This window comes from Dryobates pubescens, chromosome 34 (assembly GCF_014839835.1).
Source record: "Dryobates pubescens isolate bDryPub1 chromosome 34, bDryPub1.pri, whole genome shotgun sequence".
NCBI lineage: Eukaryota > Metazoa > Chordata > Aves > Piciformes > Picidae > Dryobates > Dryobates pubescens.
In genome coordinates, this window is record NC_071645.1 from 119,039 (window position 1) to 138,499 (window position 19,461).

Here is a 19,461-nt window from a genome sequence, read left to right on the forward strand (position 1 = left end):
GAAACTCTAAGGAGGTAGGGCTGCCGCCAAAGCTGGTTGCCTGCAGTCCCCTTGAGGGCTGGGTCCCTGACAGCTGCCATCAACCCACCAAGTGGCACAAGCAACATCAGGGCGCTCTGCTCCATCCGAGTGTCCCGCATCTGTTGGGGAGAGAGCTGTGTGATGGGCTGCAGTTGGGTCCTGGGGTAGGGCTGATGTGTTGAGGGTAGCACCCCTCCTCCACCCGCTCGAGGAATGTGTACAGGGGGTGGGAAGAGCAGGGAAGAGGCTGTTTTGAAATACCAGCTCCCATTTTGTCTGGACCCCACAGTGTCCATGGCACAGTAGCCACTCATAATGAGCACTTTCTGTTCCCAAAGTGCTGTACAAACACGAATATGTGCTCCCCACACCCTCTGCAGCAACACAGCACGCTGGCATGCTGAGCATGGCACTAGAAACACCAAGCTCACCACCCCGCACCAGCTCGGCGCTGCCACACAACTGGATGGTCATGAAATTGTAGGTGAATAAGCAGCACTTGGCACTTTGTGCTGCAGCAGGCATTACAAACACTCACAGGTGAAGCCTCGTGAGCCTCCCACGCAGTCATCTCCCATAGAAACTGGCCATCCTCCCTGGAGATTAATCCCTTGCTCACTGCAGGGAGCGCAGACAGAATAAGTTACCTAAGGAGCTGACGACAGGTAAGTGCAAACCCCGTGGCTCTTAAGCCCATTTTGAGGTAGCAGAACGGAAGCGCAGGAAAACCAAGGCCTTGCGCAAAGCGGCTCCCAGCCATCAGCAAAGCCCTTTGGCTCCTAGTCCCCAGCACAGACAATACTTAAATGTGGTCTGCTGGCTGCCATGGACAAGGCATTATCTCCAGCAGTGCCCAGCCAGCCTTGCGAGGGCTCAGAAGAAAGGTGCAGATGTGCACGCCACAGGAGCAGGGAGAAGGTGCTGGCCCGCTCCCCAAGGATCACTGCAGCAAAACAGCCGGGGAGCCTGTTGCTGCCAGCGTGGTTTGACACAAGATACAGGCAGAGAGACAGATGTAAGGACAGCTGCCAAGCTAGATGGGACCTGTCGCTGCAGGGCGAGGGGCACTGCTAGCAGCCGGTGGCTTAAGCTCTCCCCAGCCTAAAGCCTCAGGGAACAGGCTGGCCTCACCTTCGGAGATGTTTCTCATTTGAGCAGAAGGAGCAAGAAGACACAGGGCTGGGGGCAGGGGTTTGCAGAGGAGCTAGAAGAGGAGATTTAGTAACTGTCGGAAAAAAATGGCTGCTTTATTGCAGGCAGCTTGTAAACCCTGGAGCCTGAAGGTCTGGGAGTAATTTCTCCCTCCCACGTGCTGGGCTCAGTTTGTACTGGGGGTCAGAGGTCAGTGCTTTTCCAAAGCATTCTGGGACAGATGCCAACTGGAGCAAGCTGCTAAACACCACTCTGCAGCAGGGCCAGGCTGCCAGAGCAGCGGCTGGAACTCCGTTAACCCTTCACGGCACGATCCCTGGATTTCCTGGCTTGAAAAGAGGACAGTGGAAAGGATGGCTGCTGCAGACCAGTCGGGGACAGCCTCAGCATGGGGCTGCACTGGGGAGGCAGTTTGCCTCCTCAAAACGCCAGCTGATGCCTCACAGTTGCCCACAGCCTGGACTCAGCTTGGTCTGCTTTCTAGCTCGCTGGCCACCAAGTCTTGCTGGCACGCTAGGCCCAGGACTCAGACTCCTAAGCAGGAGAAAACAAGAGTCCAGCAGAGTGAGAGCCAGGAGCCCAGGGTAGAGCCTGGCACTAGTCTTGGCACAGAGGGAAAGGAGCTCACAGGAACAAACACAGCAACACTGTAGGACGGAGAAGAGCCAGGTTTTGCTTTCCTCAAGCCCAACACCAGTCCCTGCAGCCCATACACCTGTCTCCACCAGCCACTGCCCTCCAAGAAGCCTGCAGACATGAAGTCACAACTGAAAACATTAACCAGGGCACCCGTGGGAGATCATGCTCCTGCGGGCAGGGTTCTGACTGATTCCTGGCACCCATTCTCAGCTCAAAGGACCAGTGTCCTTTGCTGTCTCACCCCTGCGAAGCAGCGGCTCTGGGTCACCTGTGCAGACAAGAGCACAGCTTCCTGCTGCATTTCAGCTTCCTCTCCCAGGGATGTGAGAGCCCTTCTGGCCTGCAGCCCAGCCCTGCCACCCCCACCCCACCGAGTATCTGCCAGCACACAAAGAGGAAAGCAGCTCTGTTCTGTTTCTCGGCAGCACCTCTCCTCTTCCTCAGATGTATGCCCCATCTTTCCCCCACTTCATCTCCTTCGTGCTCAGCACAGTGCTGATGAGGAGGAGGGGCCTGTGGTTACTGCCCAGGTGAACAGACCTGGGTGCTCCACTCGGGTCTGGCTCTAGGCTCTTCCCCTCCACGCAGCAGCACCGGTCACGGTAGCCACAGACTGGCGTCTGAAATCATGACAATGTGCACACCAGGACCTTTTGCTGGTGGCCCTGTTCACTGTGCAGCTCCCAACCTCACCAACCTCAGACACCCTGCCCTAGCCTGGCCCTGCAACTCCCACATCTATACCACATCCTTCACAGGCCCTCAGACAATTTTGCCAGCTTCTCCAGTGGCAGTCATCCAACTCCCCCATTGGCGTGGGCATAGGCCACAGTCTTACTGACAAACAGTGGGGGAGAACCTACTGTCAATGAAGCATGTGTTCAGTGATGCTCCTCCATAACACCACATTTTCTCCAAGCTGGCAAGGGAAATCAGGCTGTGCCCCTGCACCCCTTCACTGCAAAGCCAGTCACAGTGAAGAAGATGATCCCTCTCCCTCCAAACAGACTTGGGCTTTCTTGTCTTAATCTCTTTGAATCGCGCTTGCATCTTTCTGATCCAGGCAAAAACTGCCATGTTGCCCCAACAGCTTCACTTATTCTATTCTTCCAAGCTCTGGTTGTCATGTCCCACCTGCAATCTCTCAAGCTTCTTCTTCCAAACTTGCCTTTAGTCAGACCTGCTGAATCCTCTCTTTCATCCTCCACCATGTCTTCTGACTAATCCACATACCTCACCCCTCCTGGGCTTTCCCTGAGATCACAGCCCAGCACTGCCTTCATGCTCCCATCTACCACTACACCAGTTTCAGGAGAACACAGTTTGCTATGCCACTCACGCCCTCTTCATTAAACCTATCTGCTCTTTCCCTCCCAGCTTCTCCACTTTTACCTCCACAGAAGCCTCCAAGCTAGAAGCAGGCTGCTGCAGCCAGGGCATCTCTGACCGTCATGCTGGGCCTGAGGTCAAGATCTCTTCTCAGGCTACCGACATGCTTTCTAGTGCCAAACGCACCCACAGACAGGAACCTGGTACAGCAGTGCCAAGAGACTGAAGCCACAGAAATGCCACTTTGCGGGGCGCCAAAGCAGCAGGACTACCAAGCCTGGAGGTACAGAAATCTACAGCCCCACCACCCTCAGCACCCAAGTAGGGCATTATCCTATAATTTGGCCACAGAGGAAAGGCATAAACCTCCCTTCCTCCCTGAAGGGGCCACGTGATACCTGGGATAGCAAACTTTGACACCACACCTGTGCAGGGCAGAACCGAGCCAGACACCAAACCAAAGCATCCAGCCCTGGCACCAGGGCTGAAGCTCACAGCTGGTCTTGCCACATCTGCTCCAGTCAAACTGCTCTGAGCTTTTTGCCCCAGACTCTGTGCCTGCCTCAGGCCCCAGGCGCTGGCTGGAGACCTGCCAAGGAGGGGGTTGCCTGTTTGAACCACAAGCCAGACCTGGGTAAGCATCACCTTTAATAAGCCCTTCCCCTCCACCAGTCACCCTGATTTTTTCAGCTACACTCTTGGGTGACGAAGGCTGCTTGGAGCCAAGCCAGCACCAGGGAAACCAACATTTCAAGGTCCTGTGAAGGAGCCTGTAAGAGCAGAAGGGAGCCTTGGTCGGGCGTGCAGGGGGTGATGCAAAACGCAGGCTGTTTGCTGGGAAGCTGCTGCTGCTTGCCAGGAGGCGGTGGGGGAGGAGGCAGCAGATGTCCGCAGACAGCATTTGCCGAGAGCCTGCAGCGCTCCAAGCCCAGCGAGGGGAGGAAGGCGGCGGCTGGTGCCACTGCTGCTGCATTGTAATTGAACAGGACAAACACGACAGACTCTGCCGGGAAAGCTTACGCTGCCCTTCCCTGTGACAACTGTCACTTCAGCGAGGGGAAGAGGGAGTCCCAGGATCCCGTCTAGGGGTCAGAGAAAGACCTCAGGATGATTGTCGAGAGAGCTGAATACAGGAGGAAAAAGCTCTGCCAGGAAAACTGCAGGACCCTTCTTCCTTGGGAAGCAGCAGTGGATACTGACACCAGCCCAGCTGTCGCACTATGGCCAACTCTGACAATGGGGGCCTGGACAAGTCAGCACACTACAGCCCATGAGATACCTTTACTGAGTCAAGCACTTATGGACAGGGCCTGGGCAAGTGCCTGATGATGGATGCACAACAGATTCCTGGCAGAAAGAAGAAGAGAGGGCAGGAGCTCCGGCTGCAGCTTCCCACTTTGGGCACTAAAGCACTGGTGCAGTGAAGCCAAAAAGGGAAGACCCCTCCACTGCTGAGGGGGATCCAAGCTCCTCACCTGCAAACAGCAGACATGGAACAGGGCCACCAGTGCCATGACAGACAGCCAGGGAACCCAAGCTTAGCCACTCTGCTTTCAGTGCAACAGCAAGGTGTCGATGGGGCTCTGAGGCAGCCCACATGGCTCTCATTTCCTGCCTCTGGGAGGAAGCCAACCTCCCCACCCCACAGTGATGAGGCAGACCAGGGGAGCTCTGCACCCAGCAGCTACTCCTCAACTACCCCTCTCCCACAGGTTTTGTCCTGCACCTGGGATATGATACGGCAGGCAGCATTGGCCTGATGATACATACAGCAGAGGATAGCAGCACCTTAGAGAACTGGTCCAGTTCCACTGGGATCTTGGAGAGCAGCAGCAGGTCCTAGGGGAGCCATCTTCCTGTCAGACAGCATCGTGACCATTGCCAGGGTCTATACGACCTTCTCTCATTCACTCACTCTCTGCCCAGACCATTCAAAAGGAACTTAAAAAACCCAGAAAAAAATCAGCACTTGCCTACTTCATATGGAAAGGAACTTCAGCCAGAGGGGTCTTTGGCTCATTAAGTGACACCAACCTCAGGCTTGTTGTTCAGATCAAATCAAGCAGTTCTTGGGCTCCTCCTACAGCGTACTGAGACACTGTCTGGCACTTGGGCCCACTCGAGTCCTCTTAAAATAAAATGTAATTGATATGCAAATCAGACAAGGCATCAGACTACCCTGCTGGCCAAAGGCGATGCACAGATTTCCTGCTGTAGCCCCAGCTCCCCCATCCTTCTCCTTCACAAGCCCAGGGTCAGCCAATAGCCACAGTTCTCCAGAGAAGGGAGGACCCCATTGACACGCATCTTGCATGCAAAAGGGAGCCTGGATGGTACATATTCTCCTAGAGCCAGGTCCCAGCTCTGTCTTGTCCCCTCCCTTACCATGAGCATGTGACACCTGGCAGGAGCACTGCTGGGCTCTCACCTCAAGCCAAGACACATCAGCATCTGTGCCCAGTGGGGAGGCAAGGAGGTAGCTAGGAGCCTGGCCTCCCAGCACATTTGCTCTAAGGAGTCCTCTGTTCATTCCCAAGAGACATCAATTCTTTGCATACCCCCAATAACTCTTCCAAATGCACTGTTAACAGCATCTGCAGCCCCAGCTGCAACCAAGAACAGCCACAGATCAAACACCAAAACACCACACTCAGGATCAGGTCTTGGAAGAAGGACAATGACAAACAGTGTTACTCTTGGACAGATTCACATCTCCTCTTTCCTCTTCCAGCTAAGCAACCAGCAACTACTGCTACCCAGTTCTGCAGTCTGTTTTTAACCCAAGATTGGGCAAAGCAACTAACCTCTCCATCCGGCTGCAGTGAGACAAATACAAAGCTTGGCAACACTCAGAGAGGGATGAGCAGCCCTGGGGGATGCCAGGACCATCCCTTTCCACTAAAAAGGGCTCAGAGCACAGCACTGCCGGCTTCGACCTGAGAACTAGGAAATCCTAGGGCAGCTGGTTTGCCTTTCTTGTGCTGAACTTACCCACTGTGGAGCTCCACAAGCCTGTAGGCTACTGCTGGGAGTTCCAGCTGAAAATACTGATGAAAGGCAGCCTATTACTGCAACAGCCTTAGATTTGTTGCATAGGGGTCCACATCAGCGTCATAAAAATACCTGGAGCCCTTAAACTTCACCAAAAAAAACCTAAAGCCTATCAATGTGAGTAGTACATTTTAATCAGACCTCGACTTTGCAAAAATCACTTTTGATTAGAAAGCATAATAAAGTAAATTATAAACATTTGCCGCCAGTAGCTGAGTCTCTGAACTCTGCAGGGCAGGGAGCGGTCGAGGTCCTGACTGCACGACTGCTGGGGTGGGAAATTTACCTTTCTCACTAAAATCACAGACACACTTGCAGCATTGGGGCCAAAATTACACTTGTAGGAAAATATTTGCAAGTGGCAGGACACTTCTTTGCTAAGTTCTCATTAAGACAAAGTAACTCCCTTTGTATCAAGAAAGCCCTGAAACTGACATTAGCGGAGCAAAACCAGGTTTGGAGTTTGGGAGGGGTTTGGGTTGTTTGCGTTTGTGGGGTTTTTTAAACGATCTCCAGAGCACAGATTCGAACACTGAATACTGTGACTGGCTTTTTTTGCTTGGTTGTTTGTTGTTTTTTTCCAAAGAGAGTTCTAAAGAGACTGAGTAGCAAAATTCAAGCTGAATTCTCTCCAGTGGAGGTGGGCAGCCTAGGCACATCACTACTGAACTACTGACTTGTGGAAATGTTTTGGAAAGATAGGTGCTACTGACTGAAACACAGCCATGCCCCTGTACTTGTCTGTTCTTCCTTCAGGTTTGTACTTTCCTCATGGCAAAGAGGGCTTGGGACTTTCCTTTTTGCAGCATCAAGTCCACATGAAACAGGATTCTCCACTGAAAATCAGGAAACTAATGAAAGAGTACAAACCCCATCCACTTCAGCCATTCTAAACCAGGCATACGCAGATGGCACCACAGAAATAAATAACCAAACCAAAAAGGTATTCAATTATTTTTTGACTACTTCCTCCCAGCAGTTCCTCATGAAATTCAAGGTCTGGGGCCAAGCTGGGACAAAAGGAAAAATCATCTCTGTGTGGAGACCACAGGAGAGCTGCACTCATACCTCCCAGCAGCAGAGTGAAGGCACTTGGCCTCTGCTGTCAAATGTAATCTCAGCTTCTGTAGTAAGCCCCAGGAAAAAAAAAAAGAGGGACATATCACTCATTTTCCAGGTGGAGGAGAGGACACAGCCCTGGGGAGGTGCTTTCTCCTGCCCAACACAGCAGAAAGCCAAGGATGGGTGGAGGGAATTAAAAAAAGGGAGAGGAGGGCACAGTTCTGGTGCCCACATCCCACTCTTAGGGCTGCCAGGCCTGCACAGGCTGCCAAATCAAATTGCTATCCAGAACTACATTCCTGACAGGCGTAACAGGCAAAGCCCTCAAAGCAGGACTGGAGCACAGCTCCTTCCACCCAGAGCCATTGCTGGCCATGTCTGATGCTCATCCTCCATGACCGGCAGCAGCTGATGCCTATGGATTACACAGAACGCTCGATCCCTCCCACTGGAGAAGCCCCACAACTCCCCAGGCTACAGCAGTTTAACAGGCTCCAGCCAACACACCTGTCCCAGTCTTTCACAGATGCCCTGAGAAGGAATCTGGGGCACTGTCAAGACACGGGAGAACAGCAAAGATCAGCACACATCCTCCAGCACCTCTCTGGACAAAAGCTCATTGGGACATCGGGGTTGCAATCAATGGGTTCTGCTGAAGGATAGCAGACAACCCAAGGGCAGACCTTCAGCACCTTAGCAAGGGGGAGTTTATCCAAAAGCAAAGGCTCCCGGCTCCCAGCTCCCTTCTTGACACAGTCCTACTAAAAGAAGGCAGGAGAGTAACAGCTTAGTTTGTGCACCAGCTTCTCCTACTGCAGTACGTTCGTTCAGCCAAAAGGGCAAGCCACACAAATCTGTCCCTTTTGTGTTAACTGTTGCAGCGGCAGTGGCACCTGTGTTCCTACATCCCTGTGCCCACCAGTACCCTGCCTGGGAACTCTGCCATTCATCCTGATGGGGAGGCCACCAGCTCGGTAGCCAGTGGTCCTTCCCACCAGCCTTGCGGACCAACGCTGTGCATCCATGTGCAGGAGCCTCTGCCTGAGAGGAGAAACAAACTTGCTGCTATTCAGAAAAAGCTTAATTAGCAAAGATTAAACAGCCAGTAGCTATGCTGGCAGCTGGGAGAAAACATGCAGACCCCTTCCCCACAGAACAGGAGTCCCTACTTTCCTGTGCCCATCATGTGCCCTCTGAGAGCTCTGCAGGACTGGCACCCACTGTGCCCAGCTCCGGCAGGAGGCAGCAAGCCCGCTCACCTTCATCACCAGAAAGCACATACACCGCAGCCTATCCAATCCTTCCTATCTTCTTTTCCAAATCCATCTTGCCCCTGCTCGGCTGGGACCCCCTCATAAAAGTAAGCAGAGACAGGCCTTTCCTGGCATTTCCTTTTGCTGAAAAGGCTGTAAAATTTTCCAAGCGTAGCCAGAGCCAGAGCAAAGTTTGTCAGGAGCTCAGCTCGTTAGGCGGCTGCTCAAGGAGCCCCACGGGAGGCACAGGCTGCATAATTCAAAACAGCTTGGACCCTGGAAAGGAAAATAGAAACCAGACTGCGAGAGCAAGGGGGGCAGCTCCAGCTCCAGTGTAACCCCTGCTCTGGGAGCGCCCCATCTGCAAGGCTCGAGAGGAGCCCCGGCCCCAGCAGAGGTGCTGCGGCCAGCCCAAGAGGAGCTGGCACCGGGTGGAGGAAATTCCAAGCTTGTTGCTTCTGGCAGCCACACCAGGCCCTGGCTAGGACCTCGGCAACCTGGAAACCGGCTACTCAGCAATTTTCTTGCCATCCAGAAGGCTTGTTCTGAACCACAGTTTCACTTCCCCCTCCCTGCGTTGTAGCTCAAGAGGCAGGGAACACCGGAGGCAAAAAAACATTTGCTCAAAAGCTGTTGTGACTGAGGCCCCCAAGAAACTGTTCTGCTCTGGGGTGGCAGTCTGGAGCTGCTGCCGTTCCCCTCGGTGCATCTGGGGGCGGAGAGAGCAGAGGAAACTTGCTTGGACCAGCCCTAGGTTTCCCCGGTTCCTTTTGCTCCTTGCCAGAGAAAAGTTCAAACAAGGCTGCACAGAGGCAGGACACAGGCAGCTTTCAAGCCCAGCCTCACTGACACGCTTGGGGCCTGCCTGTGGCCGGACCCGCTCTATTCAGGCCCTGTCTGGCCTAATCCTCTGCTACAGACCAGTGCTGGAATGAATCCTGCTGAGGCAGTGGTGAAAGCTCCAGTGCTGCAGAGATTTCCACAGCCTTATCCAGCTTGCTGTTGGGAAGAGTCACCCAAAGGTGCTGTTCCTGCTCTCAGTTACTGCCCTTTGGAGCTCTCTGTCCAGCTCCTTGCTGCCCTGAGTGTGAAGACCTACAGCATAGCTACTTAGGACCTTTGCAACTGCATTTTAGGTTTGATCTTAGAAAGCAGTTCTTCACAGAAAGAGTGACTGCCCATTGGAATGGGCTGCCCAGGGAGGTGGTGAGGTCAGCATCCCTGCAGGTGTTTAAGAAAAGACTGGATGAGGCACTTAGGGCCATGGTCTGGTTGATTAGTTAGGGTTGGGTGATCGGTTGGACTTGGTGATCTTGCAGGTCTCTTCCAACCTGCCTGATTCTGTGATTTTTATAAGCCAGCATCCTCACTCTGTGTCTTTCCAAAGAAGCCAGGAGCCCAGCGCTCCACATCAAAATGAACCAACAGGCATGGTACCCACTGCTGAAAGCTCTCCCCATTTGGAAGGGCAGGGCAACTGCTCACTGACACACAGCTGTTTCTCAGGATTCTTCTTACAATGGGATATTAAGAATATATTTTCTATTAGGAAGACTGCAATACTCCACAGAGTCCCTGCCTGCAGAACCAGGCAAGCGATGCACACCCGGTCAGATAGGTACCAAGTCCTGGGTGGTACATCAAGGAAAACTGCCCACAAAGTCAACTTCGAGAGGGGAAACTGCATGCAGGAGCAGTTTCTCTTAAGTCTTAAGAGAAACCTGGGTATGGCCCTGCAAACAAGGGTACAGCATTCTGGGAGAGCGGCATTTCCCTGCACTGTGCCCATCGGCTGAGCACCACAGTCCTTAGAGAACCACTTGGCTCCCTAGCCAGGATCATGGTTTGTGACTTCTGCTATAGGTACATCAGCTCTACCTTTCTAACTTGCACTATTCTCAGCTAGGCAAATGCCAGAGATGAGGCACTCAGGGAGTGGAATGCTCACAGAGGCACTGAGTACTGAGAATGCTTCATGAGAGAAGCTCTTGACCTCAAGCTTCTTAGAAGGATAGAAAAGCCCGTTGTGCCTGAACTCAAACTGGGGGCTGAGACCCAAGGAGGCAGCTGAAAAGGAGCACAGCAGTGAGCAGGAATTGGGAATCTTGGCTTCTGTCCCTAGCTCTGCCCCATATTCCCTTCCTGCCTTTGGTTAAGTCATTTCCTTTCACTTTTCCTCTCAATTGCTGTTTCAGAAGTGAAAAAAAATCCAAGCTGCTGCTTCTGCAGAGCACTCAAAACCTCCTTTGGCCTATGACAATGCAGAACATCACTACCACCAGAGGCTGTAAGACAGCTAGTGAGCAGGAGCCACAGGCCCCAGCAGAACCTGGCATTTCCTGTGCTTACATTCAGAGGAACACAGTGTGTGTAAACAGTCAGTGCCTCAGAGCATCTTCTATGCAAACCATATCCTGGCCTGTTCCTCTCTTCGGCCACAGCTGAGCTAGGGAAAGGAAAGCTGCTCAGCTGAATTGCAACAGAAGGAGCAGCATAACCACAACCCACACACAGCACTGCTCTGGACAGCCCACCTGCAAGGAGCTGGCCCTCACATCAGTAGCAGCAAGGATGGAGATGGAGAAGATACAGCAATGGGAGAGGCAGGGTTAAAAGTGGGGAGGGGGTGGGAGGGGTGGTGCAGGAAACAACCAACCAAACAACAACAAAAAACCCCAAACCAAACCTGCAAAAAAGCCAACCCAGCCAGCAGCCCAAAGAAGCAGGATGGAGCAAAGGTGCCTAAGTAGCATGGCCCTCCTGGCTCCCTAGCAGATCCATCCTGTGGCCTCCCACATACTTCAGGAAGAGGGAAGACCAGTAGGGAGAGACAGGAACAAGGAGCACTCTGTGGTTTTGCTCAGTATTTCAGGCCATCTCTCACACAGGAGGAGCTCTGCTTTGCTCTCCAAGTCTCGCCCCCTCTGGCATGGATCACAAACCTGGCTTCTGGCCCAGGACTTGGCTCCAGCAGAGCTCGTCACCAAACAGGGTGACGCCCCACCTCTGGGCACAGCACACACAGCTCAGTCTTAAAGCCACTTTGAGGCTGTCGCCCCAGAATCAGAGGAGGCTCCCCATCATCCCTTAACTGGGATTCAAGGCATCTTGAGTTGCAGCTGAAGAAAATCAAACCCCAGATCTAGCCCCTACTCTTGGTGGAAGCAAAACCCAGTGACAAAGTGCCATTTTCTCTCGCAGCTCTGGCTGAAGCTGGCAGATGATCTGCCTGCATGGAGGAAGCAGAGTCTCCCAGAGATACACAGGTGCTACTAGCACATTCCTCTGCCTGCAGCTGCCCAAGAAAGACAGAGCAGGACAAGACACCAGGTGAAGGCCCTGCCTTTCCATCACTGCCAGCACAGAGCGGCTGGAACCACTGCCTGATGCACCCATCTGGCAATCCAGCAAGAACACTGGAATACAGGGGAGCCACTTGAGCCCAGACACTAGCAGCTGCCAAAGAACATCTCTCCAGAAAAAGATGAGCAAGTAGGAAGCAAACCTCATCCCACTGTCTATGCCCAGTGAGAGCAGAACAAGTTCCCACTTGTCTCTTCAAGGTGCTGCAGCCCATCATCCTCACACTGCTTTCTCCAGCTGAGGATCATTGCTGGTTTCAAGGTAACCCTGTCTGTTTCTGAGCTGCATGTCTCAAACAGCCTCTCCTACACCCTGAAAGAAGAGCAGCAGAAGCACAGGGTGGGAAGGGAGCTCTCAGTCTCAGTGGGACTTGGAGGTTGTCAGGTTGTCAGGATGCCCAGCAGCAGCACAAGCATTTCCAAGACTCAGTGCAGGGTCCAGATAGCCACACTGAGGCACCCCACGATGCTTCTCCTGCTGTGCCAGGGACCAGGCTGCCCAGGGCACTGACAAGCACAGCTCTGCTCACTGAGGACACAAGGAGCATGCAGGGCTCCTGGCAAGCTGCCTCTCCATAGCATGGCTCTCCCTTAAATCATAAGCAGGTGCCAGTGACACTGTTTCCTCAATGCTGGCTCTCACTAACCTGCAGCCCTGTGGCAGTTGCAAGTGCCACTGTGAACCAGTCCCAGTTAGAACAAAATCCATCACCCTCTCCACCTTTGAGTTTCAAAGAAAATTAAGAGAGGAAAAAAAAACAAGCAGCTACCCATTCCTCAAAAGGTCCTGGTGCCAAGCAGATGACCTGGAACAGACACCACAGAAAGAGGAAGGCTGCCTCTCATCCATGGCACGTGGTTTGGCTGGTGCTGCCTCCCAAGGAGAGGCCAAGGAAGGGCAAAATGCAACAACAGAAACCACCCCTGCCAGCCTCCAGTAACAGTTCCTGGGTACCTTCTACTCAGCACCTGAGGTGGGACTCTCAGAAGGGAAACCAAATCATAGTATCACAGTATAACTAAGGTTGGAAGAGACCCCAAGGATCATCAAGTCCAACCTGTCCCAACAGACCTCACGACTACACCATGGCACCAACTTGGAACTTCAAAACAGAAGCTGGGAAGAATCAAGGAATCTCATTTTGGCCATCCACCCACAGCACCACCGAGAGATGTTGGAAATGCACAACTGAGAAGCAAAGGGGTTGCAAGGCTTCCCCGGCCTCTTGCTCCAAGGTGGGTGTATCCCACAGCTTCAACACTACAAGAAAGTTCATAGGGTAGTATTAATTTCATGGAGACCAACTACATAAAGTCAGTATCCAAAGGTCCTGCACCCCCTGGAAACATAGAATGACATGCAAGATCACCAGAAGATATGTTTGCCAGTCAACATCTTCCTGGGAGACAAGGAGAGCTGAGTGACACCAAGTCCTGACCTGCATTAGATTCTGATTCGCCAGAAGAGTCATGCTGGCAAGCCTCCTAGCACTTCACTGATGCAGCTTAAGTAACACTGACAAAATATTGCGGCATCTGTACATCACATTGCTGTGATCTCTCTATCCTTTATTCTATATATCCATGCATCTATGTACTATGTTTCCTGTAGTAGCCACAAACATAGCACAGCCCTCCTACGCTCCCTCTCATCCAGGGCACTGGTGTGATGCTGGGTCCTTGCCAAGAGAGAACAGCACAGGGAAAATGACATTTGCAGGGCAAGCTCCAGGCTCCGAGTTGGCTAAGGGAGACGGTTGGCATCCCTGGGAGGAGGCAGCAACAGCAGCATAGGAGCAGGCTCACAGGGAAAGCAGATCCCTAACACGTTCTCGGACAGGAACAGAAAGTATGCTTTTCCACAGGGGCCTTACTCACCCAGAAGAGGCCTGCTTGGAAGATCTGTCAGTCAGAATGTCTTAAACTGGATGGAGCCCTAAGGAATTAAGTGCTGGCAGCTGGCCTGCACCAACCCCAGGAAATGGCTAGACCCGAGCAGTTTAAAACCCATTGTAGCAGCTGGAACACACAACTAGTGCCAGCAAGAGCACATCTGGACCTCAGGGGAGGCAGTCACATCTTAGAGCTCTCCAGTGGCTAAGAGCTTCCCCTCTTAGCAGCAGCTGAGCCTGACACAATCACCTGAGATCACACAAGGAAGGAAAGGCTGCCCTGAAGTCAACACTGAATGGGCACTACTGACAAGAGATGAGGCACAAGAAACAACCCCAGGACCCATCTTTTACCTGGGACTCTGCAACCGCCTGAAGATGGCCAGGGTACACTGCAAAGAGTAATTCCTCAACAGCAGCAAGAAACAACCATCAGTTGGAACACTCTTGATGCTGTCCACAGAAGGAACCAAAAGTCTCTGAATGAGCCTCTCTTCTACACCCCTCCACACAGCAAGTGCTACTGGGAAAGAGAGCACTCAGATCATTTCAGCAGGAAAGAACAGCAGTGGAGAGAAGGAAAAGCAAAGTACTTCCCCAAAAATCAGCAGGTACAGAGGAACTGCATCAGCAGCTCAATAGAAAAGTCAAAGACTGAGTTGAGCTTGGACCATTGAGACTCCAAGCCAGCACAAGCAAGGTCCACAGCTCTGTGGGCCTGAGTCAGCCTGGAGCTGAAGTGTAACTCCAGTGCACCCTCAGCAGCTGCCCTGGAGGCAGCACATCCCAGCAAGCTCAGTCCTTCCACCTTTGCAATGGTCCAGTGGCTTTACACAGCAGTCTGTTCCTTCTGTCCCCTCTGGCACACTGTGTCCAGAGAGCCACCTTCCAACAGCAACATGGTAAGATGCACAAGGTGGAGGGCTTTAAAGTACAAAACATAACTACTTAACTTTCTTCAACTGAAGAAGAAAACTCTGGTTTCAAATTTCTGAGTAAGCTTTCCTTTAGCTGCTGCCTGATGGGGTTTTTTTTTGTTTCCAGAGAGAGAGGAGTTCAGAAAGGGGAAAGAGACTTTCAGGGGCAGGGAGATGTAGTAACACAACAAGACTTGCACCACAGGTATTGAAAATACAGGAGGGGAAGCACCAGTCACACCATCTGGCCAGCTAAAATGGCAAAAGAAACATTAAAAAAACAGACAACAATGTTCCAGAGCATTTAGGTGTTAATGCTCTAGAAAAAGTCCCTGATGGAGCAGGAAACTGCAGTCAAAACAGCATACTGATACACTTATCTTTCTACCAAGGAGGAAGAGAATCAGGCAACAGTGTTGACCCAGTGATTTCTGCAGGAGTGCCAGCTTTGAGCATGTATCATACACCCATGCATGACAGCAGCCAGCGTTATCATAGGCACCCCAGTCACAGGAGGTCTTGCTTTGGCACTGATATAGACTAACCATGCGACCTTGGGCAAATCGCTTCCTCCCTGACTGGCTTTTCCTATCCCTCCCGCCACCAAAGTAGCAAAGCAAGGCGCGAATACATGCCTCTGCAGCGCCGGCGATTGATGGGAGGGAAGGAGCCGCCTGTTGTTACCGCGTGCCGAGCGTGAAACAGCGTCTGGGCAGGGCAATGAGCAGCGGCCACGTTCACAGCACAGAACCCATGGGCCATAAGCATGCAGCTAGGTCTGTCGTAGCACTGCACTGTGGGGACGGGCAGCATCCAAAGGTGCGTGGTCCTCCTCCATGCCATGTTGCCAGCAGCCCTCTGCCTGGTGCATCTGGGACACAACCGCAGGACACCACAGCCCAACACCTTGTCAAACCACGCTGCCCCTGAGGCACACAGACACTGCACACAACAACACAACAGCCTGCCCTGTCATGTAGCATTACTTATGTGTTCAGATATGCATCCTTCTCACGTTTCCACTCCAGCAAGTGGTTGCTAGCAGAGTGGGGCTAGGACAAGTTCACCACCTGCTAAAGACACGTCTCCAACACAGCACAGGGGAGGTTTTGTTACATCAGTCCCTTTCAGTGCGCAAGGAAAGCATGTACATGTGGTGTTTCTCCCCATTTTTCATCCAAGCTGAGCACACTTTACCTTCAGGAGCAAACAGAAGCCCATTGAGTTGCACACTGCCAAGATAAGGGAAGAGGTCTCGCCTAACACTTAAGATGGGCTCCAACAGAAACATTTATTTAAACATCATGTGAATGATGAATCCCAGTTCCAGTTCTTCCCAGGGCTCTAACATCACCACTAACACTTTGCAAAACACAGAGCAGTCCCGGTAAAACCGGGTACAAGGCAACTAAGTTCTCTGCACTAGAGTAGAGCCCCACTCGAGGCTGTCTGCCGCTGGAGGAATTAGCAGCAGCCACGGTGACAGGTTACAAACAGTCCCTGAAACGGACGAGCGAAGCGGGAACAACCACGCGGCCCAGGGGAGACTGTGTCCAAGGGAAGCGGGAGCGTTGACAACGTATCACCAGCCGGCGCAGGCAGACAGCCGATTTCCTCTGCCCGCTAAGTCCACGCCGGCGGCGGGCTGGAGCACCGGGAGCGGGAAGCAGCACCGGACGGGACGGGACCGGACCGTCTCTCCGCTAACTTGCCGCCGCCCGCGGACCACGCCGCCCCCGGGGAGCTGTAGTACGGGCGTCTCGGCACACCGGGACGCGCCCGGGTGACAGCCTCGACGCGGGCCCGACCCCGCGGGGCGAGGTGGGGGCGCGGCTCAAAGCCCACACACAGACACACACACCCTGAGGCAGAACAATGGGACGGCGGCCACCCGGGCCCGGCGGGACACTCACCTCGGCGGCGGCGCTCAGGGCAGGCCGGGCGAGCCCTCCGGGGCGGCGCGGTGCGGTTCTGCGGGCTGCTGGGGGCCGGCCGGCGGCGCGGGGCCGGCAGCACGGGCCGCGCTCATGGCTCGGCCGCCCGCCGCGGGGCGCGGGGCCGGGGCCGGCGGCGGCGCTGCCGGCGGAGCCTCCCGCCCCGCCGCGCCGCTGCTTCCGCCGTCGGCGCCGGCGGCGGCTCCAGCCCGCGCCCGCCGGCGGGGGTGGGCGTCCGGCCGCGGCGGGCCCCGGCTGCCCGCCCGGGCCGCAGGCGGCTTCCCCGCGCTGCGGCTGGCGGCCGGGCGCGGGCGGCGGGCTGCGGTGCCGGCGGGCGCGGCGGCCCGGGCGCGGGCGGGGACGCCGTGGCGAGGGGCGAGGCGCTGCGTGCCGAGTGCTCCTTTCTCCGCCGGAGCCTGAATAATCATTTGGAGAAACAGGATCATTCACTTTCCTCCGAGCGCGGAGCCAGGCGCTGCCCTGTCAAAATAAAAGCCCCGCGCGCTGATTAACCGCTTCCTGGTCGAGGGCGCTCCGCTGGCCGCCCAGCGGCGTACCGGGGACCGGCACCAGGGACCGGCACCCGATAGCACCCCTCGCCACCAGGCCAGTCGGCAGCACCCGCCCAGAAGCGCTGCCAGGTGCCCGGTCTGGGGCCGCCTGAGTCCTCCGAAGGGGAGATGCCATGAGACGCTGCACACCCAGTCGCTTCACACGCGCGTCCCAGCAGCATCTGTACACAGCCGCTGCGCATCTCAGACCTCCCCCGAGCATCTCCCTGCTGCACTGTATCATCCACAACCTCAGCCTGCTCTGCCCCATCAATAGGCTTGGGTTGAAGCTGTATAACCACCCAGTTCTGGTTGTGCTAACACCTTGAACGTCCTGTTCTGAGGCCCACTCTGCGGGAGAAGTCCCACACCTGAGCCCCTTTCTGCTGTGTCTCCCAGAGCCTACACACAAGATGCACAAGGGGTGGACCCAGGATCTGGAAAGAGCAGCACATTACTGTCGTTACCAACAAGTTTTCCATGCGTTAACCTCTTTCCCTGAGCAACAGCCATCGACAGCTACACCAGGGTAGGGGTGACAGAAGCAGAGAGAGGCAGGTGAGACCCGCAGAGCAGAGGGATGCAGGAGGTGATATGACTGGCAGGTAGCCATGGGTAGGGTCTGGTGGAAATAGTGTTCGCCTCGAATTTGCTGCATTTGCTGCAGCTATGTGGCAAAAGCTCAGCCCTCCACCAGCGCCGGGAGCTATAGCCCAAGTCGGGCTGCTGCAGTGCCAGGCACGCAGGATGCAGCCGGGAGCGGACACAGCTGACTCGCTGGCTGCCGGAGGCAGCCGCACAAGTGCACGCGCACACCAGGCTATTAAGCCAGTCCACCCCCTTCTGGGTGAATCCAGCACCATCCCAACCACGGATGTGTCACCTTCCTGCCTGCAGCGCACTTACTGCTCGGGTGGGCTGGGAAGGGAGGGTTTGAGCAGGGACAACTTGGAAGCATCTCTGAGCATTGCCAGAGCCAAAGGGGACCCGGGGACAAGCAGCGCCCCGATAGAGAATGAACACACACCTCGCCTTCCTGCTCTTCCAGCGCACACCCACATCCACCACCGGAGATGGAGCCACGATCACCTGCCCTCCACCGGCTCGGGGCACGCAGCCAGTCCAACCCTTGGGAGCAGAGGTAGAATGGGGAATGGAGGGACACGTCCCGCCCTCTCACCCTTAAAGGAAAAAACGGAAGCCCTATCAAGCCGGGGGACGCCCCAGGACCCAAGGCCCTCCACCTCGAACCTGGGACACCCCCGAACCCCGGGGCGACGCGGCGGCAGCAGCGGCCCCTGCCGGGGCGCGGAGCGGGTTACCGGGGTGGGGGGAAGGGGGGCGGGACAGCGCCTCGCCCCGCCCTGCGCGCGGGAGCGGGCAGGGGCAGAAGCGGGCAGGGGCAGAAGCGGGCAGGGGCAGAAGCGGGCAGGGGCAGAAGCGGGCAGGGGCAGAAGGCTCAGCTGCCCCTGCAGAAACACTGCCGCGGAAGTTCCCGGGCACAGCAGCCGGGGCTGAGTGAACAGCACGGATGTAGTACGGGTGCCCAGGGTTTCCCCTCGAGAGGCAATCACTGGGGTCCCTTCTGCAAAACGCAGCATCAAACATCCTTTGCTTGCACCAGCCATCCATAACAGACCCAGGTGTACCCTCCCATGGACCAGGGAGCAGCTAGGCCATACAACCCCCCTGCCTTTCTGGTGACCTCCCAAGCAGCTCATCAACAAGCAGTGACATATTGTCATGCTTTTATCCTTCCCAGTAGCAGTACTGGGCTCATGTGCCTCATGTCCCACACAGGCACGTTGGGTTTAAAGACAGTGACCGACCGCTTCTGCCTGGCACAACAGCTCGGTGCTATGAGAAGAACAGCAACTCCTTCCCTCCAGCCACCTCTGCTGCAGAGCCACCTGTCCTCCAGGCTCTCTGGTTGCCTCTCCCTCCCATTCCTTCCCTGCAGCCTATTTTGCTTTCTACATCACAGCCCAGCACATCTCTCCCAGCCTACGCACATGAAAGTGGCAGAGCAAGACTGGGAAAGGTCAGAGGGAGGACCAGCCACTGCCGGCTAGGAGCGGAGGCTCTGCCTTTAATTAACATCTGTCGGGCTAGCTGCCCTCCCTGCACTTGACTCCGACTCCCAGTGTCCCCTTCCCTCCTCTATCATTACGCCCACAGCAGGAGACACAGGGAGGGGAGGAGATGGGGAAGCAGAGTCCTTGGAGCTCCTAAAAGCCTCCCTCCACCAACACCACCACGACCATGGCAGCAGCTCATCCCAGCAGCTGCCTGGTACAT

The 19,461-nt window shown here is 54.8% G+C and overlaps 1 protein-coding gene across 4 annotated transcripts in view; it reads right to left on the bottom strand.

Annotated features, from left to right (window-relative positions):
- Positions 1-19,461, bottom strand: part of BCL9L (BCL9 like) — a 64,576-nt gene that overhangs the window by 30,244 nt on the left and 14,871 nt on the right. For 2 of the 4 annotated variants that reach the window (XM_054175980.1, XM_054175979.1), the window contains exon 1: positions 16,592-16,716. The exons of the other annotated variants lie outside the window; for them this stretch is intronic. The gene's annotated coding sequence lies outside the window, so the exon portion shown is untranslated. Of the gene's footprint in view, positions 1-16,591; positions 16,717-19,461 lie in introns of those variants that run through there. 4 annotated transcript variants of the gene reach the window in all.